Source organism: Anomaloglossus baeobatrachus, chromosome 9, assembly GCF_048569485.1.
Source record: "Anomaloglossus baeobatrachus isolate aAnoBae1 chromosome 9, aAnoBae1.hap1, whole genome shotgun sequence".
NCBI lineage: Eukaryota > Metazoa > Chordata > Amphibia > Anura > Aromobatidae > Anomaloglossus > Anomaloglossus baeobatrachus.
The window spans coordinates 177207402-177234796 of record NC_134361.1 but is presented as its reverse complement, the minus strand read 5'-3'; the positions used below and the strand labels follow the sequence as shown (position 1 = coordinate 177234796).

At 48.0% G+C, this 27395-nt stretch overlaps 1 protein-coding gene and 1 long non-coding RNA gene across 3 annotated transcripts in view; one reads left to right on the top strand and one right to left on the bottom strand.

Moving 5' to 3' along the window:
* BRINP1 (BMP/retinoic acid inducible neural specific 1) overlaps nt 1–3544 on the bottom strand; it is a 359809-nt gene extending 356265 nt beyond the window's left edge. The window contains exon 1 of one of the 2 annotated variants that reach the window (XM_075324082.1): nt 2724–3544. The gene's annotated coding sequence lies outside the window, so the exon portion shown is untranslated. The remainder of the gene's footprint in view (nt 1–2723) is intronic. The other variant, XM_075324081.1, reaches the window with a different exon arrangement.
* The window catches only part of LOC142251365 (uncharacterized), a 46307-nt gene continuing 22026 nt past the window's right edge, over nt 3115–27395 (top strand). Inside the window, exon 1 of the long non-coding RNA XR_012725312.1 lies at nt 3115–3378. This is a non-coding gene — a long non-coding RNA (uncharacterized LOC142251365). The remainder of the gene's footprint in view (nt 3379–27395) is intronic.

The window sequence follows — 27395 nt, the reverse complement described above, 5'->3', positions numbered from 1 at the left end:
TCACAGACATGAGTTATAGAAAAATCTATTCTAAGGAAGCACAAGTTCCTCAGCCCACTGCTCACAAGGAGGCAGTATATGACGCTGGTAACTGAAAAGAAACAATCTCCTTTTACTTGAAGAATAAAAGGACATGCAGATAATGATAATGTAGTCACACAAAACCACAATCTCATCCTCAACCCACTAACTGTGCCCTGGATTCTAGAATTTTTAGCTGAGATTGATGATGGCTGGTCGTCCAGAGGACATGTATATTCGTTATACTGATTATTCACTTTGACCTTGTTTTTATTGATATATATATTTCATGCATGGGTCAATACACCCAATAACAGTTTGCCATGCCAAGTTGACTATCAATTCATTTGAAGTGATTGCTTTGTTTTTTTCGGTCGGCAGTTTCACTAAATGATATCCAGGACATTAGACAATGAATAATTTTTTGCTGTAGAGATGGCTTGAGTCTTCAATCTACATCCACCTCGGTGCCAAAACCAAAAAGGCACAGGAAGCCTGGAGGAACACATTATTCCACCACGTCTGATGAAATAAATACAATATATAGACGACTTAAAATATTTATACACTAAACATATACATATTACATACAGCATATAAGTTATGTCTAGGATTGAAGATCGGAGAAGACCCTTGAGCACCTTGTACAAGAACCTCTATATATATTGCAGCCATTAGGAATATTAATGTATGGTGTGCCACAGATAGTATTGGTGTACAAAGTACAATTAACATACATATCATATTACTAAAATAAAATATATAATAATGATATTTTGTACTTAACTATACTGTATGCTATAAGGTTCTGTTCACATGAGGCAGATTTGACATGGATTTCTGTGCAAAAATAGCTAGTCAATATATAATTCAAGCAAATGGGTTCACCCTTGTTCACATGTTATGGATAAAAATCATCCACGGAAATACTTTTTTAGCAAAGTGAACACAGATAAGCCCCAAATGAGTCGAATCCTCACTTTGCTTTGACTCAACAGAAATCTGATCATGTAGTACTTATGTATCGAATGTGAACATGCCCATAAACCACATATTACCATCATGCATTTGCTTACACGACTATAACACTACGTAAAAAAACAACATAATACACAGTCAAAAGAATGAAAATGTTTGCCGACTATGGTAAACTTCCATAGGAGGAGCCAGGACAATGCTGATGTCCTCTTAAAAAAGAAAACCATCGTCCTCAGCATTGGAAACAGTCTCCTGCTTGAACCAGTAGGAGCATTAATAATATACCAAATTTTTTATTATTTTTTATTATTTTTTTTATATTTTTCTTCTCAATGTACCTAATTCCTGCCTTTCCACCAATGAGTTTTCAGAAAAAGGAAGTAGTGATCCATAACATGGTGTAAGGTGATTATGACACATCAATAATTTATATCATATAGGTATAAAAAATGTTCTTGTATAAGCATAAAACACTATAAAGAACCCTACGACTGCATATCCTCTACCTCAATGTCTTACATGGAGAAAGCTAAGTAAGTGCTGTTCGTTGTCAGCAGAGGTCACGTCCCATATTACAGACAGAAGGTCCAGGCCCATCTCACTAGCCAACATCTAAAATCCGCCCCTAGACTAATATAAATGCACCCAGTCTTCACTGAATTTACATAACAGCTGAGAGCACGTTTTCTCACCAGAGCCCAGAAAGCAGTGTTGCAGAACCTGAGACAGCTCCATAAAAAACCATACAGGCTGCAACATTTACAGATCTTTAGATCAGTTGTCTCCATAGATTTTAGAACAGATACCTAAAAATTAATAAGTTGCTTTTTTTCCCCCCTAAATATAGCCAGAAGCATGTGTTGTTATTATTATTGCATGTGCTCCTTTACCGCACTGGGGGGCTCATGAGCTTAAATCGAACCAGAGGAACATCTGCATAGAGTTTACATGTTGTTGGCGTTGGGTTTATTCATGGTGCTCTGATTTCCTCCCACACTCCAAAAAACAACCAACCCAACATACTTAGGTTAATTGGGTTCTAACGACGTTGGCCTTGATGTAGAAGACAAGAGTGTGAGCCCCTTCTAAGGTCAAGAGGGCGATGTCAGTGCAATCTCTGTCCATCATTATGGAATAGGTCGCCTCCACCTAACGAACAGGTGATCGATATGGAATAAATAAAACATGAAGCTGAGCGCCTCCTGCTGTAATGGGTGCCTGTCTTCTGGTGGCAGTGCAGGCACGTTCGATTTCTTTGGTGCCTTCGGATTCCGAAAGGGATGTTTAAATGTGTATATACACGTGTATCCGTGTCTGAATATATAATCAAGCCAGTGCTTACGTGCGCTGCATGTAATCGTTTTATAAAATACCCGGTGACTAAAGTGTATATCCAGTCGCACTCGTACATGACTGTAAAGCAGCCTACGTAACCGCCGTGTGTGAATGTGACCGTGTGCATCTTCCCCCAGGTATTAACCATTTATCTGCTGCTGTCTGTGGAGTCAGGTGCTCTCTGCATTGACTGTTGAGATATCTGCACAAGCTCTCCTCTCCCTTGACTGTTGAGATATCTGCACAATCTCTCTCTTTTTTGTTGATCTCTTTTCTTTCTCTCTGTGTCTTTCTAAATATTTGTTTTATATTGTTTGCGGCTCTGTTTTATGGCAGCGTTAGATCAATAAAGCGCAATTACGAAATATTAGAAGTGTGCAGTTACTTGCCTTCTGTCAGTGTGCCTCTCCGGCAGGGAATAGGTATCCACAAGCAGTTATTATCCGAGGTTGGTACCTCTGGGTGCTGCTAACATGCTGCTGCTGCTGCTGATGCTGCTGCTGCTGCTCGCTGTACTGTAATCTTGGATTGTCAGCAGTCCTTGTCATGCTCAGACACAAAACAACCTTCCTTTCTAAAGATCCCAAGCATTAAAAAAGGCAGTGGTTATTGAACGTGCTGTGGCTATTTTCCTCCTTGTACTTATGCAGACAAGATGATGACTGGAGCAGGAAAAAAGAGAGAGAGAGGGAGAGAGCGAGAGAGGGATAGAGGGAGAGGGGTTGTGTAGGGGGGGATGGGATATGGGATGTAATGAATGAGGAAAGAGCTGGGAGGAGCTGGCTGCACAGATCTGATCCTGAGCTGTGCATCCTATGAAACTCAGGCAGAATTGAGGTGGGACAGAATAAAGATAAACTGAGCCCCATCCAAAATATTCTGGTGTGTCATAAAATAGGAGCAAAAGAGGCGACGGGGTCTGGTGAGCCCACGTTCATCTAGATCAGTGATGCTGGGGGCACTGTGAGCCGTCCCTCCAGAGCAGAGGCATTATTGCTGGATGTAGATGCAGCATTGAGGAGAAAACATGGCTTCAGAGCAAAGGTAGGAGAGGCGAGGCATGATGGTCATTTGGGGGATGTGATTTTTTTTTTCTTCCAATAATAAAGTATGGGTAGCACGTTGCATGCCAACACAATGAATTAATTTACTGTCACATGCGCTGCTCTCTCTGAGCTGCAAGTGTCATTTGAAGATTAGTCTGGATAGATGTGCTGCCTTGTCTCTCCAGAGACCACGGACGCGAAGACAGTGCTGGGTCCTAGAGCGGATATCCTACCTGGTTTTCAAACATTGCTGCAGTAAGAAGCGGCTTCTATTCTAAAACAGGAGGAGTCTGATTCCGAGCAGCAACACATACACTCACCAGTAAGGGCACCACCAGGTGTATTTGCATATATGGTGCCCATTTTAGGATGTTGCTGCTGCATCACGCTTCCACTAGGTGCTCCGCACTCCCTCCCTCAGAAGTAACCTGGATTTTTTATGCTGTAAACAGCTTGTCATTCATCTTCCCTCGGTACCCATCACCTTTCTCTTCACCTCTATCCTTTATCATTCACTGTGCACATACAAAACAGAGCTACGACATGTAATTTTACCTTTAGATCTCTGTTTTTTAGTACAGAATTTAAGGAATTTACAGATCAAGTCGGTAACATAAGCCAACGGCGGTGTAGAGAATATTTGCGAGTAAACAGGAAGATGCCGATATACCCAACATATTCCTCAGCTTTATTTAATATCACAACTTGAACAATCTCAGTAGGAGTCAGATGAAGAACTGCTTAAGTGCTGTCAGCTTCCCCCAGCTGCCTGACATTCTGCAACCGGCCAGATATCTCTGCCGTGATTCCAGCAGTGCCGTGACAATTGGGCTCTTATACCGTAGACAAAGCTATCTCATGGTCTCTACTTTTTCAAAACAAGAAAAATGTGATGCTCAAAAAAGTGTTTTCGGAACCTATGAAAAACTCAAAAAAGTCTTACATGTGTTGAAATCTTACCAATAAACTCAAAACTTCATCTTCATGGTCATTAAAGACTAAAATCCCTGTCCCATGGGCACAGTTTGCTTTAGTCACCCTCCCTCTGCTCTCTGTGTCTGTTATTATCTGCAGTACTGACAACACACCGACAGCGTAACAGCTCAGTGATCCGCTGCTGTCAACTTGGACAGAACCGCTATTGGCTGCAACACTGACTCTGAGCTAGAGCCTGGGAGCATGAGTAAAGCATAGGTTTAAAAAATAGAAATAGCAAACTGCAGCCGGGGACAACAGTTTCCTGGGACTGGAAAGCCCCTTTAATTTGCCTATCTCTGTTTTGATGCTACCAGAACCTCCTGTAGGCTGGATAATTCAACGGACTACAGTCCCCATGACTACTTTCCCCTCTAACAGACATAGGCCCCAATTTATCAAGACTGGTATTCTTCACGCAAGGTATGTTGGGTTGTGGTGGAGTCAGACACTCCAGATTAATTAAGTGCCGTATGCCTCTTCACGAATCAAGACCGTTGGAGAAGTAGCTCACACCTCCATAAGATTTGTGGTATAGTTCAAATTCATGACAAGTGGTGGTCATCATGCCCTCGTCCCACCTTAGCTCTGCCCACTTTTTCAGAGCTGGGCAAAAATGGCGTGAGATCATCAAAAGTTGCAAACGTTTAGCGTAACGTTAGGTTGTGCCAAAACTGCAATTTTCAAAAGATTTTTATGCCACAATTCTGGCATAAAAGCGTTGAAGAATTGGGCCCAAAGACTATTTACCACCACCTGCCTGCCTCTTTGTTAAGAATATACTTGCCACTAGTCCTGATTTTGCTATGACATTGTAACATTGAGGTGCTGTTCTCTTGCGCCCCATCACACTATATGAACGACTGCGTCCTGGCTAGGTGTGTGCACTTTTGTCTTGAGAGCGGTACACCCCTCCTGTGCCACACATGGTGCCAATGGCTTCGGCTGACCTGGACCAGATGTCGACTCATTCAAAAAGAGCAACCCTCAGTTTTCTATGAAAACAACATACATTTACTTCACAGTTACTTGATGGCAACTATATACATGAGATAGTGAGTACACAACTTCTCATACATTTCATTAACACAGAGCACCATTAGACACACCTTCACCACATTCGCACAAGTCTTGCTCGGTTCAGCACAACCCAACCTAGCATCACAATACAGTTCATAGAAATCATTCTGTCTTCCTGCACATCCACACATCCACATCTAATTCTCCTTGTAGAGGCATGGGTTTTCCAATATGGACGGACTCAAGCTCAAAGCTCTTTGACATTTAAGGAACAATTACTTGAGCCCCTGGACTATATACGGTAGTCTTGGCCCTTTACCTTTAAAGAGCTTTAAATTACTCTGGGCTTTGCTGCTGATGTGGCGCCCCAGGACCTGGTCGCCACAACAGCATTGCCTCATCAAAGGGTTAATGCTGAGCCTGGAGGTAATTGGGGGAATCTTTGGCCAGTAAGTTTAACATCCAACGCAGTTCCTCCCTCAGGCCAGCAGGGGGAGCTCTGAACCTGGAATTCCAGGGAGCATTCCTTAAGCCTGACCTGAGGGAGGGGTTAGTGGTCAGTCTGTAGAGAGAAGTCAGAGCAAGCAGACGCAGAGTGTGCTGTCTTGTGGAACTGGGGCCTGGAGCTGGAGTAGCTTGGCCCAGTGAAGCAAGATTTGCAGAGAGGCACAGAAGAGACTCAGACATCAGAGTCTGTGGTTGCCAGGGTATAAAATCCTTCCCTGGTGGCCGAATCCGGAGGGCAGGAGAGCTGCAAGCCCCCTGGCCCATCAGCAATCTGAAGGTACAGCCGCATTCCAAGGGCCCGGTGTGGACTCCAGCAGAGAAGCACCAGAGAGGGCCTGCGCAGCCTACCACACAGAAAAAGGGACGAACCACCGGTCCCAGCAACAAGAGGGCCATTGCTAAATTCAGAGTGCAGGGTCCTGTAGAAGAAAAGAAAGATCAGGGAGTAGGCCTCATACTCAACTGGCCAAGGATATCACCCCCAGGCACTTCCAGGCCGGCCGGATCATCTTTACCACCTGTGTCGGTCTCCCTGGACTAAACTGTTGCCAAGTAAAAGAGGAGAAAGTAAAGAGACTACTGTTTGTGCCTGTTTCTTTCACTGCCTGTCGGCCCTGCACCGTATTATTCACACAACATCACACCATAGACTCTCACGAGCACCAACTGTTGCTGTCGCGGGCGGAGGAGGGGACGCCGCGCTCTCCCACTGCTGCCCGGGGACTCTAGCGGCGCTCCTCGCCCGTGAGTGAAAGGGGATTGGGATTTGGGATAGTTTATTGTCCGTGACGTCACCCTAGCTAGACTGCCTGGTTTTCCCGCCTCCAGAGCTGTGAACTCCTCGGTGGGTGGAGCCAACCGCCTGGCCCACCCCCTGGTGTGGACACCAGCTCCTGGAGGAAGGCAACAAGGATTTTTGGGTTAGCTTTGGTGTTCCTAACTGGGGTGTAGGGTGTGGTGGTGTTTTGACCTGTGACCCCTGGCTTGCCCAGGGCGTCACATTCCCCCTTAGCAAAATGCAGACCGTCCGCGGGCTGCCCGTCCAACACCGGTTTTATTTTCTGAAAAGATATATAAAAAGGTAAATGGTAACATATTTACATCGTATAACATCATCCCACATCGGGAGGCACATTTCTTAAACGTTGCAAAACGGTTTACGGTTACGGTTTCCGCTCTCTCCCACCCAAGCAACCTGGCCCTGATGCTGCCCCTACAACCCAGGCAGCACCCCTTGACCCAAGTCCAGCACAAGTCACCCGAACGGGATCTGTCCTTCCCCTCCAGAGGGTAGCCACCGGTCCCTGTGGTGGCTGGGCCCCAGCCGGCTCTACTGCGGGCCCTCCCTCCAACCTGCCTCTCCGGAGGCGGCAATACGGAAACGGTAACGGTAAACAACTTATTTACATTCCACTAACGTCTGTGGTTGCCCTGCAAGTTCACGGGCTTGTCCATGAGCAGTTCCTCATGCAACTTTTTAAACGGTCCCCTCGGGGACAACGGTGCCGGCAACGGCCGGTTTCCAAATCACGGTTGAATCAGGTTGAATCAGGTGAAGCTTTGGTAATCAATTTCTCTTATCATCAAATTTTCAAACAAAACACTTTGGTCCCAACGGGGACTGGACAACGGTGCTCCGCTGCCCTTACTCCTGGCATCCGGCTTCATCCGAGGGAGGGGGTGCAGAACTCACTCGGCTCTCCTGGCTGCCCCTCAGTTTTGCATCTAGGGCGAACCACCCCCTCTCTCCACAGTGCCGGGTATACTGTACAATGTCACCCGGCATCAGGTTACGGCCGGGATGCTCCTCAGGCAGGTGGGCATTCACATCCCGCCGGGCTACAAACACTTCGGCCTCCAGGCCCGGTTCATATATAAACCCATAGCCCCGGCGGACATCAAACCGCCTCACCTGCCCTTCGTACAGCAGGCCCCGGACACGGAATGTGGCCTGGCGGAGATTCTCCTTCTCTCTAATCGCTCGGGCCACCAGCTCGGCCTTCTTCCTCTCTCTTTCACCGATCTCCAGGCCCAGCGGTACCGGCTCCCTATCCCAATATGGCGCTGCTGCGAGCTCCGGCGCACAGGTCGGGCCCCGCGGGACATTCTGGACGCTGCCCACTGTCAGGGATCTGGGCGGCGGGTCCCGCGGTGTCTTGGCCTTGGGCGCTGCCTTACAGCAACAACCCGGCGCTACCTCAGCCGAGGTGTGGGGGATGGGCACAGGGGCTTTCCGCTGCTGGGCCTTCGGTTCGGAACGGGCCATCAGCTCCGGCTCAGGGGACTTCTCGGGGGATGCCTCCGGTGCGGACTTCGGGGCCTTCCATGGCAGCACCTCCGACTTTCTACGGGCTCCGGCTACAGGTCGGCCCGCCGGGGCGGGCATGCTGGGTATCGCTACCGGTTGCGGTGGAAGCGGGCCTAGTGGCGGGGTCACGGCTTCCAGGACGGGTGGCGAGGGAGGCGGCAGGGGGAGAGGGTTTGGACCGGGCCCCGCAGCCGCAATGACCGTCCCTTCAAGGGCATCGGGGCGTGGGTCACTCACCCTCCCTTCCTCGGCTTCCTCCTCGCGTCTCCGCACGGCTTCTATAACGTCCGCCATGTCGGCCTCCCACTCCTCCATGAGGAGCTGCATCTTGACCTGCAGCCGTTGGTAGAGCTGCGCGGTCCGGATCTCCACCCACGCCGCGGTTCCAGGCGCGGGGGCTACGGTGTCGCGGGACGGCATCCACATGGTGACTTCTTCCAGGAACAGGGTGACTGCAGAGTCCTGGCGTCCCTGCTTTTATAGCTGCGCTCACATGCAGCCAGCCGCCATCGCGTCCCCCTTAGCTTCTCTTTTGCCACTCTGCTACTCGAGAAGACGCTCGAGCGGGGACTTTTCGCGCCAAAGATGGCGGCTTCTGAAATTTTCTGGCCGGACACCTCCGGCGGTAACAAGGTGCACCTCTACCAGACGGCAGAGCGGTAAGATCCTGTTCGTGACGCCAAGTTGTCGCGGGCGGAGGAGGGGACGCCGCGCTCTCCCACTGCTGCTCGGGTCCGGCTGCCGCGGCTGCTGCGGCCTGCTGCTGCTCGGTGGCTCGAGCGATGAGCCGGATCCCGGGGACTCTAGCGGCGCTCCTCGCCCGTGAGTGAAAGGGGATTGGGATTTGGGATAGTTTATTGTCCGTGACGCCACCCACGGTTGTGGTGATTTGTTGGCACCACCGCTGCTCTGTATGAGGATCCCGGGAATGATGGTAGGGAGCAGCTAGTTGTTGTGTTGCCCCTCCGTGGGTAGGGGTTGGTGATCTTGGGGCTCAGTGATGAGGGGGAAGATGCAGGGCTTGGTGGGCGCAGGGACGCGGGGGCAGCGCTGTGCCTTGCGGCACTGTGGTACTCACTCAGCCTGAGACGATGACACAGTTCTCGGTAAAACACACGGCTGGAAAGACAGTTCCCACGGACGGCTGCACTTGCTTTTCCCCAGTAGTTGATGGTGACGGTCCCTTTTCCTGCACCTAAGATGATGATGGTTGCGATGGGTTCCCACCGGTAACCCGCTCCCCGGCTTGGATATGGGCCGGAGGAGCCCTACTTTGCCCGCAGGCGCTGGCCCTGAGAAACTGGTGCCCTGGCGGTGGCGGTGTCTCTCTGTAACGGTTGGACTGTTGCCTTCAATCGAGACTTGGTTGTTGGGAGACAGTCGTCCCCTTCACTGACGGATTTGGCAAATTATGGCGACTCCTAGCCTTGCCGGGATCCGAAAGGCCCCTGCCCTGGTGCTGACTGTTCTTTGTATACTGCTCCAGACCGCCGGGTCACCACCCGTCCGCGGTCTTTCCAGTAACCTCCGAGCAGTCCCCCTGTGGACTATCACCGCCGTCTGCTGACCTTGTTGTCTCTCAGCCCGGGGCACACACCCGGACTAACTTCTGGCTTTACTACTCTCACGTTTCTGTCACTTCAGCTTTTCTTCTTAGCTCCACTACCACTTCACTTCCTTCTACTTTCACTTCCTCAACTCCACTCCTTGTTTACTCCTTCTCGTCCCTAGCTGGACTGCCTGGTTTTCCCGCCTCCAGAGCTGTGAACTCCTCGGTGGGTGGAGCCAATCGCCTGGCCCACCCCCTGGTGTGGACACCAGCTCCTGGAGGAAGGCAACAAGGATTTTTGGGTTAACTTTGGTGTTCCTAACTGGGGTGTAGGGTGTGGTGGTGTTTTGACCTGTGACCCCTGGCTTGCCCAGGGCGTCATATTGCCCCGGGGTACCGCTCCACCTGTGGGGAGCAGGACCATCCAAGCTGCCATTCCATCAGCCCCGGAGGCCCCATACAGCAGTGGCGGCTTAATAGCCGCAAACCACAGGTGGCGTCACGACAACCATAAACTTTATTCACCAGCCATATTTAACTGACACTTACCAGGCCACGGAGTCGGGCCCCGCCACCACTGACTACCCCCCGGCACCGGGTGTCCCATAGCCCTGGGGTGGGCGAGTCACTGACATAGCCTCTCCAGACCCTCCTTATTGGGTCACTCCGTTCTCTGGTCAGTTCTTTAATCTGATGTTGTCATTCACTCTGTGTCTCAATCTATTCCTTAGGTGCACGCCATCTCTGACCCAGTCTCCTTTCTCTTGTTACAGGTCACACACTGCACGCAGCCTTGATAACTATTCAGACCATAAGTCTCTTTCTGTCACAACCTGGGCCCTATCTGACCTTCTAAGGCTATGTGCCCACGTGAGACGAAACCTGCGGATTTATTTGCGGAAAATCCGCGGATTTTCTGCATTTTCCAGGTAAATCCGTAGGTTTTAGCATGCACAGACACTCCCCATGTTATCCTATGGGATATGGGGAGTGCTGTGTCCACGCTGTGGATACGTGCAGCTGCGGAACATGGTGCGGATGTCCCGCAGCCACACGTAATTGCATGTCAATTCTTTCTGCTGAATTACCTGCGGAAATCTGCCTTGGTCCCATACTTACCTGCCTTGATAGCAGACACCCGTCACTTTCCCTCCGTGCACAGGACAGCAGTGGAGCTAGGAGCAGGAAGGAGGAGGTGGGCGGGGCCTGCACGAGCTCCGATCATGTGACAGCCAGAGCTAGTGCAGGCCCGCCCACCTTCTTCTGCACAGTGCAGACACGGCCGCAGACGGAGAGTGAAGTGCTGCGTGATGGAGGTAAGTATGAACGCCCCAATCACTCCAGCACTTGTTCTGCATTGAGGATGCAGTGTCCAAGCCATGGTACTGTATCCTCAATGCAGAATGCCCGCAACATATCTGCAGGACATTCCGCAAGAAAACCGCAGCATGGAAACAGACAAAGTTGTGCTGCGGATTTCTGGGAGCTCCTGCGGAATGTCCTGCGGATATAACCGCAGGACACTTTCCCCGTGGGCACATAGCCTGAGGCCATGTGCCCACGGGAGATCGTACCTGCAGATTTTTCTGGAGGTATTTCCACAGGTTCACACAGCAACTCCCCATTTTACAATTTACAGTGAATACACCTGATGTCTTAATATCAGAATTATGAGCTGTAGACATGGATCACTTATAACCCATAGCTGTAGAAAGACACAGACCAAACTTCCAAAAACAAAATTTTGTACCTCAACATGAGGCTCTTGATTTAACATTCTGATCAGACTGTGTGAAGCCCACTGCCATGTCATGGAGAACCTCTGAGTGGGTCCCTAAATTATGTAGGCCTTAAAGGTGCGGTGCTGTGCAGAGCAGGGCAGGTGACATGTTGTCTCACGACACCCATGCTGCAAGGCTGAGCCCCCATGACTCCAGGACACACTTCCACACAGGCACAAAACCACAGCAACAATGGCAGCCAAACAGCACTAACACCATGTACAAGTTTGATGCCCTGGACTAGCCAGGTAGTCACAGTTAGACCCCCGCACAACACCTGTCCCCTAAAAAGGAGTCATCAGCAAACCATTAAAACCTTAGTCACCTCATTCAGCGCTTGATGGCCACACCAGGGGGACAGAGCCAGGCGGTTGGCACGCCCACCGAGGAGTTCAGAGGGCCTGAGGCAGGAAACAGAGAGATCAGTTTTGAGTAGTGTTGAGGAGTGGAGGAGTGAAGGCCTGTGAGACAGCCCGGTGACAGTCTGACAGGTGTGAGGGTCGTAGCCTGAACACCTTGGCTAGGAGGCAAGCGGTGGCCTCAGCCTGCAGGAGCTGGGAAGATGGCTCGGTGGAACCGTGGTGGACCGGGACAGGGTAGTGGACCGCCGGTACCGACCCGGGGAACCGACTCGGAAACCGGAGCACACAGGGGGATACTCAGACCCTGGAACGAGGTCCAGAATCCACTGGACTGAGTTAATTAACTGATTGGGGTCTGGACTATAGGTCCTTTCCCACCCAAGTCCCGACTGAAGACAACAACCCACCGAGGGAGATAGAAAACCACCGCACAGGCAGAGAGATCCCACGGGCCATCATCTCTGCCCACGTAGCGGTTAACATCTGGCTGCACTACCATCTCCCCCGGGTACCCCATAACTGCAGCGGTGGTGTCTACCTTCACCACGTCCCGTGGGTGGCGTCACGAACTCAAGCGCGGCTCCGGCCGTGCACCTACCTAACACCCCACCGAAAGCACCAGCATTCCCTTTCAGAGCGAAGTGACCCCGGGTCCGGAGGCGCTCGAGCCACCCACCAACGAGCCCGGATCCGAGCTGCTCGGCTGCAGCCGAGCGCGGGGCGGTACACAAGGAGCAGGACAACTCACCTTCCACAAGCTCCAAGTATGTGAACTGAGAGCAAAAATGGCTGTAAATGGAAGGAGGTGAGATGGAATCTCATATGGTTCATCAAAAAGGTGTAAGTTGACGATAACTATGTATTCAATGTACTGGAGGTCACACGAGCCGGAGACTAATACCGGAGCTTGGTAATGTGACTACATATGAGGGACACTATATTAGTAAGTGACTGCACCTCAAACTCCCTGTTCTGCTACGATTTCTCATACACATTACTGTTACACCTCGTGGCTCTCCTGTGGCAAGGAATCAGACAGTCTCCTTGCCTGCAACGAGCGCTCCTGCTCCGCAGCGCCGAAGGTCTGCCAGACTGCGCAGAGTGCAGGAGAAATCTCCTCAGAGAGGCAGCACAAGGGTGACACCTAGTGGTACTCCTGTTGCAAGAAATGAGGCGGTCTCCCATTCCTTGCCTGCCACAGCTCCTCCTGCTCAGCAGCCTCGAAGGTCTGTGAGGTTGCGCAATGTGCAGAGATTTGCTGCTCAGGGAAGCAGTGAGACTCCCGTTATCTCTACACATTGTGAGACCGAGGATCCCGCCTCTATTTCCCAGAGGCAGGAGGGTGAGCATGTGCTATGCTTGGTGGATCCTGATTCGCCCACTGATGTCACACGGCTTGATGACAAGGCTGGTGACGTGGTGAATCCTGACTGGCCAGGCTGGGATGTCGTGGATCCTGATTGGGTCAAGTCCATCATCTCCGCCTCGCGCCCGCCCTTGGCTGGAGCTACACCTCCTTAAAAGCTCCTCCTGCCATCATGGCGGCGCGCGACCGTCCTTCTATGTTTGGATGTCTGGCAGCGTGCTGCCACGCCACTGCTCAGGCATTATCTTCTTCTGTGGGCTTGGCCCTTGCTGCTTAGGCAGCACCTGGTTTGCAGGCCGTGTCCCTGCCTTGCTGCTCCGGCAGTAGCTCCTTCTACAGGCCGTGTTCCTGTCCCAGGTGAGCTCCTCGAGTCTCCACTGGACTCACCTGGTTATTGAAAGCACACGTGCGTGGGCACCTCTGTGCTACCCTCGTGCCATATTCTCGTGACTTCCACTGGCACACGTGCGTGGGCACCTCTGTGCTTCCCCGTGCAACAGGTACACCGAGCCGTGTGATCCCTGCCATACAACCCACACGGGTTAGGGCAGACCGGTGTACATAGATCGTCTGTGACATTCCAGACGATCGCTAGCAGCAACCCGCTCACTCTTCACCCACCATAGCAGCGGTCCCTTACACCACACAGTGGACCTTGACCGGCGGAAGCTGTCCATTCCCCATCTTGGCACGCTTCCCCGGGTCCCCCTCGTAACACATTACTATTTTATTGTCGACCATTTTCATAGCTCCAATTGTTTATTGCTATGAGGTTTACTATTATGTATAACTAGCTGTAGTACCCTGCAATTCCCCGGATAGTAACTAAGTGTCTCTCTGTCTGTCTCCCTCTCTTTCTCCCTCCCTGTCTCTCTGTTTCTCTGTCTGTCTCTCTTTCTCTCTCTGTCTGTCTCTCTATCTCTGTCTGTTTCTCTCTGTCTCTCTCTCTCTATCTCTCTGTCTATCTCCCTGTCTCTATATATATGTCTCTCTCTATTTGTCTCTCTTTTTATTCGTCTCACTCTGTGTCTTTCTCTCTGTCTGTTTGTTTCTCTGGCTGTATCTCTCTGTCTGTCTCCCTGTCTGTCTCTCTGTCTGTCTCTCTCACTGTGTTGGTGTCTCTCTTTCTTTCTGTGTCTGTCTCTGTTTCTCTCTTTGTCTGTCTCTGTCTCTCTCTATCCATCTCTAGCTCTCTCTGTCTCTCTGTCTGTCTCCATCTGTCTCTCTGTCTGTCTCTGTTTATCTCTCTGTCTCTATCTCTCTGTCTGTCTCTCTGTCTGTGTTTGTCTGTCTGTCTCTGTCTGTCTCTCTGTCTCTGTTTCTCTGTCTGTCTCTATCTGTCTCTATATCGTCTATCTCTATCCGTCTCTCTCTGTTTCTCCACAGAAATCATATTACATCACACATAAGCTTCTTATACTAAGAATATCCTTCGTTGCCTATAGTAACTAATCACAGCTCCTATTAACCCCTTCACGATCTTGGACGGATCTATCCGTCCAGGATCGTGTCCCGTTAAGCCCCGCCCCCTGCCGTGGGAAGGCGGCGTGGATCGGCACACATATCAGCTGTTTTCAACAGCTGACGTGTGGCTGCTAGCCGCGGGTGGAATCGCTTCCACCCGCGGCCATTAACCCCTTAAATCTTGCTGCCAAAGTCTGGCAGCAAGATCTAAATGCGCGCGGCCATGTTTTTTACTTACCGCCGCCCCCACCGGAAGTCACGTGTGTTATCACGTGACTATCGGTGGTTGCCATCGTAGCACAGGGTCATGTGATGACGCCTGCAGCTATGATGTTTCACTTTCGTTTTCCCTCGGCCGAGAGCAGAGGGAAAAACAAAGTGACTGAATCTGCTGTTTACAGCTGTATAGCTGTGATCAGCAGATAGATAATAGCAATCGGATTGCTGATCGCTATAGCCCCCTAGGGGGACTAGTAAAATAAAAAAAAAAGTAAAAAAAAAGTTTTAAAAAAAAAAAAAAAACCCTAAAAGTTCAAATCACCCCCCTTTCCCCACATTGAAAATGAAAAGGTTAAAAAATAAATAAATATACACATATTTGGTATCACCGCGTTCAGAAATGCCCGATCTATCAAAATATAAAATCAATTAATCTGATTGGTAAACGGCGTAGTGGCAAAGAAATTCCAAACAACAAAATTACGTTTTTTGGTCTCCGCAAGTTTTACGCAAAATGCAATAACAGGCGATCAAAACATAGCATCTGTGCAAAAATGGTACCATTAGAAACGTCAGCTCGAGACGCAAAAAATAAGCCATCACTGAGCCATAGATCCCAAAAAATAAGAACGTTACGTGTTTCGGAAAATGGCGCAAAACGTGCGCCACTTTCATTGGACAAACTTGTGAATTTTGTTTAACCCCTTAGATACAAGTAAACCTATACATGTTTGGTGTCTACAAACTCGCACCGACCTGAGGCATCACACAGATACCTCAGTTTTACCATATAGTGAACACAGTGAATAAAACATCCCAAAAACTATTGTGCGATCACACTTTTTTTGCAGTTTTTCCACACTTGGAATTTTTTTGCTGTTTTCCAGTACAATATATGGTAAAACCTATGGTTTCATTTAAAAGTACAACTCGTCCCGCAATAAACAAGCCCTCATATGGCAAGATTGACGGAATAATAAAAAAGTTACGGCTCTCGGAAGAAAAGGAGCAAAAAACAAAAACGCAAAAACGGAAAGTGCCCCGGGGCTGAAGGGGTTAATGACCTGTACCTCCCAGCTCCATTGACTTTAATGTAAGCAGATTTTTTGGTGAATAACTGTAAAGCGCAGGGTTAAGTTTTCCCCTCAAAACATGGTCTATGATGTTCCCTGAGTCAAATGAGGCGTCTGTGCAAAATTTTGTGATTGTAAAGGCGACGGTGTGGTTTCCTTTAGTGGACACACACACACACACACACACACACACACACACACACACACACACACACACACACACACACACACACACACACACACACACACACACACACACACACACACACACACACACACACACACACCCACACACACTCAGCTTTATATATAAGATTAGTCCACCATAACGTGTCTGGAACATCTGACCGACTCCCCAACCACAATACTTTTGTATAAAGTGTATAAAAATAGGGTCAAATACCCAACAAACAGCTACGCCTAAATTATAGTTGTATCATACAACTCTGTTTCATGACTGATACAGAGAAGTCTCATTGACACAACTGTCATAATTGCTACAAGAGCAGTTTTACGAACCATTGTAAGTCTAATACCCCTTATTCAGAGAAAATTTCAACCAAGTTCCCCAAAGGCTACGGTTTATCGAAGCAAATTTAGTCAACTGGCAATATATGGCGCTGCAATGTAATTCCATGCATAAAGAAAAGACAGATAATGAAAAATAGTAGGCACAAACAGCTACACAAGACATAATTGTACCCTGGGTTTCATAAAATTGCACCAGTAAAAGACAACAAAATGGTGATGTGTCCCTACACTTTTGTGAAGCATAAACTTGGACAGACAAACATCATCTGCCATAAGCTGTATCACACCCATCTTGGTATGGCGTGATTTTTCACAAAGTTAATGAAAAACTGCCATAGTTACTGCAATTTTTGTAATGAAACCCATTTGTGTTTTGTGTTTTGTCATGTTTCTGAATTTCATGAAAGTCCTGCAATAAAATTGTGACATTGATGGCAATTCAGATTGTCCAAAAACGTCCTCTGTGGAGCACCTCCTACAGATTTGTGAGCCAAGAAAGATGAATCCATGTGTGACAGCCGTGTCTCTGTTAACAGAGACTTGTGACAGGACAGAGTATCTTTTTGCCACCTTAGACTCCTCACATTAAATGTATTTCATTTCCTGGGTTAATGTCAGTTTTGCTTTCCTGCAGCTTCCGACTCCTGGCCTCAGGTGTTTCCAGTTGGTGACCACTCTTTTACATCCCTTACATAGTCACATCTCCCAGTAGAAGGGGTCTGTTATTTTGATTCATTCTGAAGCTAGGCTTCGAGGTGGAAGGAGCTGCTGGAGACCTTGTTGTGTGAAGCGGTGTAGGCTACAGTCCTGGTGTCTGACTGCAGCCATGAAGTTGGGCATGATCATTTTGTTGTTTCACCTGTCTGTTGTACATTCCCCTTTATGTTGTATAAGTGCAGCAGTGGGACTAGTGATCCTTACCTGCCCACTCACTGGCCAGGGTTTACTCTTTGGGTCTCTCAGGGCTTCAGGTATCCTGCTCAGCGACAGGTGAAGAAACTGTATAGGGACCAGCTAGCAGTGCAGTGTGCAGCTGCAGGTGACTGCAGAAGGTGTCCCATCTCTCCCCCTTACTAGCACCGTCTGTTGTTAAAGTGTACTCGGTGTACCCTTTGTTTGTTGTGGGGAAATCCCTGTATGTTGTGTCTATTATAACAACAATACTAATGTTTTAACTCAGGAAGAGATCAGAAATGAATATTTTGTGGAATAACCATGATTTTTAATCCCAGCTTTCATGTGTCTTGGCATGTTTTCCACCAGTCATTCACACTGCTTTTGGGTGACCTTATGCCCCTCCTGGGGCAAAAATTTCAGCAGTCCTTCTTTGTTTAATGGCTTGTGACTATCCATCTTCTTCTTGATTACATTCCAGAGGTTTTCAATGGGGGTTCAGGTCTGGAGACTGGGCTGGCCATGACAGGGTTTTGATGTGGTGGTCCTTCATCCACACATTGATTGACCTATCTGTGTGGCATGGCACATTGTCCTGCTGGAAAAAACAGACCTCAGAGTTGGGGAGCATTGCCTGAGCAGAAGAAAGCAACTGTTTTTCCAGGATAACCTTGTATGCGGCTTGATTCATACGTCCTTCGCAAAGTTTAATCTGCCCAATTCCAGCCTTGCTGAAGCATCCCCAGATCATCACCGATCTTCCACCAAATTTCACAGTGGGTGCAAAACACTGTGGCTAGTACGCCTATCCAGGTCTCCATCTAACCATATTAGATGACCAGATGTTGGGCACAGCTGAAAATTAAATAAAGAAAATTGAACAAACATCTTTGCGAAGAACGTATGAATCAAGCCATAGGATTCAACTCAACTCGAATATGTTGTTTCTGGTGAGAAATAATTCTTCATGAGGTCTTTTGTTGCTGTTAGCCATTAATTTGAAAGTAATATACTTGCAGGACGGTGTTACTATATAACATATTACAATTTTATATTTTGCCTTCTACCTGACAGCTAAAACTAGACTGGTTGTTCTCTTATCTCTCATATAAAAAAAAAAACTAATCAGAGGACAGTTACAAAATAACACTTTGCTCACATTGTAGGGAGTGACTGACAAGGCCACCATACACATTAGATGGCTCTTGGCCAAACTATGCTTCAGAGAATCGTTTGGCCAACAGCCATTTCAGCTAACCTTTCCATATAACGTTGCGTTTGTTTGGTTGAGCACTCCTGTGCTTTCGATGAGAGAGCGGCCAAAATCGGGCATGCCAGATCGATATTTCCCCCAAAAATAAATTGTCCCATTAGACTATTGGCTAAACCCTTTGATATTGGTACTAGGTTCAGCCGACAGTCTATTGTGCAGGTTGATGATTTTTCAATGTTTTCTTTTGTCCAGCTAATATAGGGAATTTTCAAAAACAAATTAAAAATACCTTTTATTTATGGTTATCACAACTATTCTATATCATCGGCTTTTGTTTCCGCAGGTGATTCCAGGTGATGGAGGAGTTACCATTTCTCTCAGAGTTCTTTATCTCTAAATGCTCTTTGATGACTTTGGCCATATGTTTGGGGTCACTTCACTTTTGAAGAATGATGTTGGTGACTGATCATACACCTCCCTGATGATATTTCATCATGGATGACAAGCTACTTTTCATTCCATTTTTGGACCACGCAAGATCACTCTACTTGAAAACACGTAGTGTCATATCTACAGAATACACCTTTTTTACACAAACCCATTATCGAAGTAGAGATTCTACCAATTTTCAATGTCATGCATAACAAAAGAAATGGTCAGTCATTCACTACTTACATCTATTGTCACCTGCCCACCTCCCTGTTGCTAAAAATAAAAAATACCGACATTAAATTTCAATTCTTTCTGGATAGCTTCTATATTTCGGACTGCTCAGTCTCTATCTAGCATATCTTTTCAGAATATTTTACTTGTAAAATCAATTTTTCTTGATTATTGATTGATTGATTATTGATTATTTGGGTTCTTTGTTTTATAATCAAACTCTAGCTACCAATAGTTGGCAAAAAAAGTGTTCTTGAGATCAGCCTCATGCTCGGGGTCCCCATTGATTATACTCGGTATACAAGCTGAGCCCATATGAGTGTCGAACTACTGCTTACGAGTAATAATAATCTTTATTTCTATAGCGCCAACATATTCCACAGCGCTTTACAATTCAGAGGCTCAAATACAAGCAAGTAACAGTTATAGAAGATACAATAATTAGGTAAACAAATAAAGACAGCTCATGAAAGCTTGTAATCTACAATGAGGTGCGGGGGGGACAAGGTACAAGTGCTCATTTCCAATGACAATCTGTAACGCCTGCCTGGATCCACAGACTCAGATGGGATGTAATGGACAGGCTAGAGGGAAGCCACTCACCAAGCAGGACCCCCAGAACCCTGAAACCCTTTAACCCCTATACAGGGATTTGGAATTACACAGGGCCCAAGGTGATCACTACATGTGGAAGGCTGCAGTCCGATGAGACTAGTCGTCAGGCAAAGTCAAACCAGGAATAGCAGAACAGGGACAGAATCGGCAGGCAAGGACGTAATCAGAAAACGTAGTTGAGGTCAAATCCGAATCGGGCAGCGAGGTACATAAACAGCAGGCAGGAGGGTAGTCAGAAAACACGCAGAAGTCAACACACAGGAATAACTAAACAGAATAGGGCAGACCAGGAGCCAGGAAATCAGAACTATCTCTGGCAGAGGTCAGCAGACAGGAGGGGAATTAAGAAGGGTGTGTTGTCTTCCCATTGGCTGTAGCTGAATGATGGCAACTTCAGCTGGAAGACACACGCCACCTATAGTCAGCCAGTGGTACTGCAGATCCCAAGATAACCCAGCCCAGTGGATGATCGGAGCCTGTGCCCACCGGTGCCGCTGGCATCGACTCCTCTCCTTTCACCAGCACCATCCACAGCAGGAACACGGCGTCGCCTGGTGATCGGAGTAGAAGTCGCTGGAGCGGACCACGGTGGTGACGTAACACAATCCAGCCATCTCAAAGAGATGGGGAATAGATAAATGCTGCATGAACCAGTCAGCCAATCTTTGAGATGCTTTTGGGTGCGGTGGAGTTTGATGGAGAGTTATGTTGTGAGCAGTTGTGGAGGGACTATGTGAAATTAAATTGATTAGGGAGTGTGATAGGCCACCCTAAAAAGATGTATGTTTAGGGAGCGTCTGAAGCTAAGTAAGTTGTCGTTTGTCCTAGTTTCTTGGGGTAGAGTATTCCAGATGATTGGTGCAGCTCGGGAGAGGTCTTGGTTCCGGGAGTGGGAGGTTTGGATTAGTGTGGAATCGTCGATGTTAGTCAAAAGTCATATGCGGAGCATAGATAACGGTTAGGTTGATAGACAGAGATGAGGGTGGAGATGTAGGGGGGTGCCATGTTGTAAAGAACTTTGTGTTTGAGAACAAGCAATCTGAATTGGATCCTGTGATATATGAGCAGCCAGTGCAAGACTGACACAGAGCGGAAGCATCCGAGTAACGGTTAGCCAGATAGGTGACCGTGGCTGCTGCATTAAGGATGGACTGTAGATGAGAGAGTCTAGTTGGGGAGGACCAATTAATAGAAAATTGCAGTAGTTAAGACGGGAGTGGATCAGGGCCATGGTGAGGGTTTTTGTAGTTTCCATGGTGAGAAAGGGGCAGATTCTAGAGATATTCTTGAGGTGCAAAGATAGGAGCGGACAAGAGATTGTATATAGGAGGTGAAGGAAAGATCGGTGTCAAGTATAACACCTAGTCAGTGAGCCTGCGGCCTAGGCATTATTGTGGTGCCACACACAGAGAGGGAGTTGTCAGGTTTAGCGAGGTTAGTAGACGGAAAGAGTAGAAGAAGTTCAGTTTCGGAAAGGTTAAGTTTCAGATAGAGAGCAGACATGATGTTGGAAACTGCAGACAGTCACTGGGGGGGGTGAGGTCAGGAGATAAAGTGTATAGTGTGTCATCAGCATAGAGATGGTACTGAAAGCCAACTTTGCTGAAGATCTGTCCAATTGGGGCAGTGTAGTGAGAGAAGAGAAGAGGGCCAAAGACTGAACCTTGAGGGAACCTTGAGTACCAAGCAGGGCCGGCTCCAGGTTTTTGTGGGCCCCGGGCGGAAGAGTCCCAGTGGGCCCCATCCACACACAGACACCGATACGAACACGTACATATACATATTTAAAGACAAACTCACAAAAATACATATAAACAGACAAATCTATACAGTCATATACACTTACAGACAGACACACACACACACACAAACACAAGTCTGCTGCATACAGACAAACACACACAACTCTGCTACATACAGACAAACACACACAACTCTGCTACAAACAGACAAACACACACAACTCTGCTACATACAGACAAACACATACAACTCTGCTACATACAGACAAACACATACAACTCTGCTACATACAGACAAACACATACAACTCTGCTACATACAGACAAACACATACAACTCTACTACATACAGACAAACACACACAACTCTACTACATACAAACACACAACTCTGCTACATACAAACACATACAACTCTGCTACATACAGACAAACACATACACAACTCTGCTACATACAGACAAACACATACACAACTCTGCTACATACAGACAAACACATACACAACTCTGCTACATACAGACAAACACATACACAACTCTGCTACATACAGACAAACACATACACAACTCTGCTACATACAGACAAACACATACACAACTCTGCTACATACAAACACATACACAACTCTGCTACATACAGACAAACACATACACAACTCTGCTACATACAGACAAACACATACACAACTCTGCTACATACAGACAAACACATACAACTCTGCTACATACAGACAAACACATACAACTCTGCTACATACAGACAAACACATACAACTCTACTACATACAGACAAACACATACAACTCTACTACATACAGACAAACACATACAACTCTGCTACATACAGACAAACACATACAACTCTGCTACATACAGACAAACACATACAACTCTGCTACATACAGACAAACACATACAACTCTGCTACATACAGACAAACACACACAACTCTGCTACATTCAGACAAACACATACAACTCTGCTACATACAGACAAACACACACAACTCTGCTACATTCAGACAAACACACACAACTCTGCTACATACAGACAAACACATACAACTCTGCTACATACAGACAAACACATACAACTCTGCTACATACAGACAAACACATACAACTCTGCTACATACATACAAACACACACAACTCTGCTACATACAGACAAACACATACAACTCTGCTACATACAGACAAACACATACAACTCTGCTACATACAGACAAACACATACAACTCTGCTACATACAGACAAACACATACAACTCTGCTACATACATACAAACACACACAACTCTGCTACATACAGACAAACACACACAACTCTGCTACATTCAGACAAATGCACACAACTCTGCTGCTCTGTGGGGCCCACACCCGCGGCTCGGCGGGGACAGCACCCGCGGCAGCACCCGCGGCTCGGCGGGGCCCACACCCGCGGCTCGGCAGTACAGCACCCGCAGCAGCACCCGCGGCTCGGCGGGGCCCACACCCGCGGCTCGGCAGTACAGCACCCGCAGCAGCACCCGCGGCTCGGCGGGGCCCACACCCGCGGCTCGGCGGGGCCCACACCCGCGGCTCGGCGGCGACAGCACCCGCGGCTCGGCGGGGCCCACACCCGCGGCTCGGCGGGTACAGCACCCGCGGAATCGGCGGGGGGATTGGCAGGGGCCAGGGCATACATCTGGGGGGTTAGAAGCAGCTCACCGGGGCCCATAATGGGGAGGCGGGGAGGGCACTTACCCGATTAGGTCACGGTGGAGAGGGGGCCCACACAGCGCCGGACAGAAGCTCGCCTCCTTCATCTGTGGGACTGAGAAGGCGGTAGCTCCGCCCACAGATGAAATTCAAACCAGGATGTCTGCGCGCCTTAAAGTGACGGCGCCGCAGATTGCTGCCGAGGACTGCGGTCCCCGGAACTCGGCCGGGGACCGCAGAACTGTAAAGGCGAGTGGGCCCCGGCCAAGGGACAGGAGAACTGACGAGGCCGAGTGGGCCCCCCCGGCTCTCCAGGGCCCCGGCATTTGCCCGGGTTTGCCGGGTGCTGACGCCGGCCCTGGTACCAAGCACCAGAGCAGGGGAGTGCTTGCTCACTTATCACTAGTCAACACCAATGCTGTGCAGTTTTGGGGGTCCTTGCTTTCCACCGAGGACAAAATCTGCAAGGAGTTTCTATGTTTTACATGGGTTTCCTTTAGGTTCTCTTGTTTCTTCCCACACTCAAAATACATAGTGATAGAGAATTTAGGTTATGAGCCCCAGTGGAGACAGTGATGATATCTGTAAAGCTCTGTGGAATTAATGAGTGAGTAAAATAAATAAATGTATTTAAGGAGTTCAGACTTTTTGAGGAAGATTTGGAGAGTTTGAGTTCCGGCTCTGCTTCAAAAGCTCCACAAACAACTGTGTGTGCACACAGCCATAGGCACTCAGGATTGCTAACTAGAAATGAGCGGACCCGTGGAAGTTCGGTTCGGCGGGGTCAGTCGGACTTTAGATAAAGATTGATTTGGGACCCAGACTTGACCTGAATCCAAATGGAAGTCACTAATTGACCAGTTTGGGTCTCTGCCCACATGCAGCCAGCCATAAACAGAACACTTCTGGAGGAGGGTGGACGGGGATTTTCCAACTTTTGTTTGGTGCACACTACAGTCATGGCCAAAAGTTTTGAGAATGACACCAAAATTATATTTTCACATGATCTGTTGCCCTTTGGTTTTTAATTGTGTTTGTCTGATGTTTACATCACATACAGAAATATAATTGCAATCATATTATGAGTACCAAAAGGTTATATTGACAGTTACAATGAGTTAATGCAGCAAGTCAATATTTGCAGTGTTGACCCTTCTTCTTCAGGACCTCTGCAAATCTCCCTGGCATGCTCTCAATCAACTTCTGGATCAAATCCTGACTGATAGCTGTCCATTCTTGCATACGCAATGCTTGCATTTTGCCTGAATTTGTTGGTTTTTGTTTGTCCACCTGTATCTTGATGATTGCCCACAAGTTCTCAATGGGATTAAGATCTGGGGAGTTTCCAGGTCATGGACCCAAAATCTCTATGTTTTGTTCCATGAGCCATTTAGTGATCACCTTTGCTTTATGGCAAGGTGCTCCATCATGCTGGAAAAGGCATTGTTGGGCACCAAACTGCTCTTGGACAGTTGGGAGAAGTTGCTCTTGGAGGACATTCTGGTACCATTCTTTATTCATGGCTGTGTTTTTAGGCAAGACTGTGAGTGGTGCGATTCCCTTGGCTGAGAAGCAACCCCACACATGAATCGTTTGAGGATGCTTAACAGTTGGCATGAGACAAGACTGGTGGTAGCGCTCACCTCTTCTTCTCCTAATAAGCTGTTTTCCAGATGTCCCAAACAATCGAAAAGGGGATTCATCTGAGAAAATGACTTTACCCCAGTCCTCAGCAGTCTATTCCCTGTACCTTTTGCAGAATATCAGTCGGTCCCTGATGTTTTTTTTGGAGAGAAGTGGCTTCTTTGCTGCCCTCCTTGAAACCAGGCCTTGCTCAAGCAGTCTCCGCCTCACAGTGCGTGCAGAAGCACTCACACCAGCCTGCTGCCATTGCTGAGCTAGCTCGGCACTGCTGGTAGTCCGATCCCGCAGCTGAAACAGTTTAAGATACGGTCCTGGCGTTTGCTGGTCCTTCTTGGGCGCCCTGGATCCTTTTTGGCAACAATGGAAGATCTCCTTGAAGTTCTTGATGATGCGATAGATTGTTGACTGAGGTGCAATCTTTGTAACTGCAATACTCTTCCCTGTTAGGCCATTTTTGTGCAGAGCAATGATGGCTGCACGTGTTTCTTTAGAGATAACCATGGTTAACTGAAGAGAAGCAATGATACCAAGCACCAGCCTCCTTTAAAGTGTCCAGTGGTGTCATTCTTACTTAATCATGACTGATTGTTCACCAGCCCTGTCCTCATCAACACCCACACCTGTGTTAATGGAACAATCACTAAAACAATGTTAGCTGCTCCTTTTAAGGCAGGAATGCAATGATCTTGAAATATGTTTTGGGGGTTGAAGTTCATTTTCTTAGCCAATATTGACTTTGCAAGTAATTGCTGTTAAGCTGATCACTCTTTATGACATTCTGGAGTATATGCAAATTGCCATTAGAAAAACGTAAGCAGTAGACTTTGTAAAAATTAATATTTGTAGCATTCTCAAAACTTTTGGCCATGACTATACATTCGATCATCGTTGTTGTTACCCCCAGTGTGAGCCGTTCAAACACTTGAAGCAACTCGCACTGGGCAGAGCACCACGCATACCCAAACATAACGATGTCGAGCGAATGGTCAGCTTACGTAAAGCGCCTCAACTCTGGGGGGGGTTCGTAAAGTCGGTGTTCAGTACGAACACCGAACTTTGGGTTGTCTCTAGTGATGAGCGAGTACTAAAAAGCTCGGGTGCTCGAAGCTCGGGCCGAGCCTCCCAAGATACTCGTGTACTCGGCCCGAGCAACGAGCCCAATGTTATCCTATGGGAGATCCGAGTATTTTTGTGAAATGACCCCCCGGCAGCATGGAGAAACCCTAAAAATGTCACAAAAGTCTCAGAAGAGTGCTCAAATGACATGGCAACAGCATGGGGAAGACCCCTTGAAGCATTTATCACTGAAAAGTCACAGCTGTGAACAATTTTGTCCGCGTTTTACGCCATTTTTACGGACTCACCAGAAAAGCTTCCAAAATGACCCCAAAATGATTTTTCATGGCGGAAATGTTAAGGGCACATACCCAATAGTGAGATAGAGCTGGTGTATGTTACTTTTTGAGATTAATACATGAAAGATTTTACGTGAAAACATTGTGTGGCACTCCGATGTCCCTGAGAAGAGACGTACATGAAGGCCTCTTGAGTCTAATGTGCCCATTTTGAGGAAGTGAGTCTTTGTAGTATTTTCCTTTGCCAGGGCAGTCCAAAATTGTGAGGTTCACCAATGCCCCTGCATACAGACGTGCATGATGGCCTGTAAACCTGAAGTGCCCATTGTAAGGAAGTGGGTCTATTGTAGTATAGCCCTTAGGCAGGGCAGCCAAAAATTGGGAGGCTCCACGTTGTCCCTGGGTAGAGACGTGCATGAGGGCCTCAAAACATTAAGTGTCCATTGTCAGGAAGTGGGTGTATTATAGTATAGCCCTTAGGCAGGGCAGCCAAAAATTGGGAGGCTCCACATTGTCCCTGGATAGAGACGTGCATGAGGGCCTGTAAACCTGAAGTGCCCATTGGAAGGAAGTGGGTCTATTGTAGTATAGCCCTTAGGCAGGGCAGCCAAAAATTGGGAGGCTCCACGTTGTCCCTGGGTAGAGACGTGCATGAGGGCCTGTAAACCTGAAGTGCCTATTGGAAGGAAGTGGGTCTATTGTAGTATAGCCCTTAGGCAGGGCAGCCAAAAATTGGGAGGCTCCACGTTGTCCCTGGGTAGAGACGTGCATGAGGGCCTGTAAACCTGAAGTGCCCATTGGAAGGAAGTGGGTCTATTGTAGTATAGCCCTTAGGCAGGGCAGCCAAAAATTGGGAGGCTCCACGTTGTCCCTGGGTAGAGACGTGCATGAGGGCCTGTAAACCTGAAGTGCCCATTGGAAGGAAGTGGGTCTATTGTAGTATAGCCCTTAGGCAGGGCAGCCAAAAATTGGGAGGCTCCACGTTGTCCCTGGGTAGAGACGTGCATGAGGGCCTCAAAACATTAAGTGTCC